The following is a 2,165-nucleotide window of genomic DNA, read 5'->3' as shown; positions in this document are numbered from 1 at the left end:
AGGTACGGCTTGCTCAGCTTGGCCAGGGTGTCTCAGCATTTATTTCAGCCATCAGCTCCCACACCCGTTCCTGTATTTACCCAATTTAAGAGATTCTTTTCCTTTGGTGGCTCTTTATGTTTTTGTGCCTTAAATTGCAAAGAGCAGTAAATCAGGAATATACACCACTCCTGATTCCTAAGTAAACACGCACACTAACTTTAACTAATTTTTTTTTCTTCAGAAAAATGAACACATTAAGTAGCAGGGTTAGGATCAGATCATACCAACACATGCCAGGTAATTTTTGGCCCTAATGGCAAGATTCTGTCAATGCTAAAGTCTGTGTGCAGTTTAATTACTGGGTAAGTGGACATTATATTTGCATAATGGCGTTAAATTACAATTAATTACATTACATTACAAACCTTTGGGTTTTTTTTTCATTACTCTCCATGAAGGTAGGCATTCATTTTTGGAAGCCATGCAGTGGGAACTTCTGGCATCCTAAATTCCATCTAGAATTTATATTTTTAATCTCATTCCTCGGGTTAGAAGCTGCCACGAGAAAAGAAGAGGAGTGCTACCAGTGCCTGAGGGTCCTTACACTGGCAAGGAATTGATATTGTAAGATATACCAGATTATCTGAGCAGGTAAATTACTTCTTGTACAAAGAGAAAGCCCAAAAAAGGCTGTGTTTTTCACCTAATGTAGAATTCCTTCCTTCCTACCCCCAGATCAGTGGCTCTGAACACAAGGGGTTTGGGGATGTCAGGGGGCTGTGACCCACATCATGCAGTTAGATCTGATCCAACTGCTGAGCTAAAATGCCACGGAGAAGGGCAATAAAAATCAGATTTTACACAGCAGAGAAAACCAAAGGCTTCCTGGCTCACTTTTAGTGATGTGCTCCATCCCTAAAGTGCTCAGAATAACATGGAAACTTCTTCCTTCTCCAGGAAAGTGTGAGAAAGGAGAGGCTGAAAGTGTCTACAGCTCTATTGGCTGTCAGTTGGAAAGATCAGTCCTCAGGGATCACAAACAGGTGTTTTATCCTGGAATTTGGGCTTTCCTCTAGGCAGACTTCCAGGGCAGGAGATGCCCAGGGGTGTGAGATGTCAGCGTGCATCTTGCAGGAGTGAGTCAGGACCAGTGGGGAAACAGCTTCTTCCTGAGTGACAGATGTGGATGTGGAGTGAGGAACACTCCAGGGCATCAGAAACGCTGCTGAGTGCCTGTACTTTGGCACTCACATCCTATCTCACTCTTTTTTACCTTTCCTTATGCTACTTAACTGCATATTAACTTGTGGTTCGGCTCGCCAGGTTTTGACTTCCAGCTGTTCAATCCTCTGGTTTTTAATCAGCCAGCTGGGAATACTTCTTGACTTGGAGCCCAGCCTTGTCTTTAAAGCTGTGAAAGCAGTGGGGTCAGATATGTGCTGGTCTTCTGACCATCATCTTCTGACTTTGGCCTTGCTTGATCCTGGCTGCCTCATGGGGCTGTTCAAAATCCTGGTGTTGGGTACCCCTTCGTGATATCTGGGACAAGGGGGATCGAGTGCTTGCAGGTCAAGCGAGCTGTTTTTCTAGTAGGTGGAAAAATATATTTCACAAAAACAAAACCAAAACCAAAATCCTTTTCTTTTTCTAACAGTTGCATGGCAGCGCTGGTCTTTCTTTAATCCTCATTTTTAACTTGTTTTGTTTGGGTTTTTCCCGGATTTTTTCCCCCTTTTTTTCCTCCAGAAAAGAGTTAGAGCCTTTACTATTTCACTAGCTTTCTCTGAATATCTTTGCAAAACAGGCAGAATTTTTTTTCTCTAGTAATTCAGCTCCAAGGTCTGACAGCTTTCTGTATTTTCATGAGTTTTCCAATAAAGACTGCCTGCTAATGATGTTTTAAACATTTTACCCTGGGTTTATGTCATGAGGATTTTCCCCGTGGCGAAGCATAAGGCATTTCTTGATCTGCTTTTTTTTTTTTTTTTTTTTTTTTTTTTTTTTTTTTTTTTTTTTTTTTTTTTTTTTTTTTTTTTTTTTTTTTTTTTTTTTTTTTTTTTTTTTTTTTTTTTTTTTTTTTTTTTTTTTTTTTTTTTTTTTGTGGGAGGTAAAAGTTTTGACAAAGTTGTGGGAGATTCCTCATTGACACAGGTTATAAAATCAGGAGGGAAGAGATAAAGCTG

This window comes from Empidonax traillii, unplaced genomic scaffold (assembly GCF_003031625.1).
Source record: "Empidonax traillii isolate 1590-97213 ecotype Southwest subspecies unplaced genomic scaffold, ASM303162v1 scaffold269:size870118, whole genome shotgun sequence".
In the NCBI taxonomy this organism is placed as follows: Eukaryota; Metazoa; Chordata; class Aves; order Passeriformes; family Tyrannidae; genus Empidonax; species Empidonax traillii.
This window is presented reverse-complemented; position numbering follows the sequence as displayed.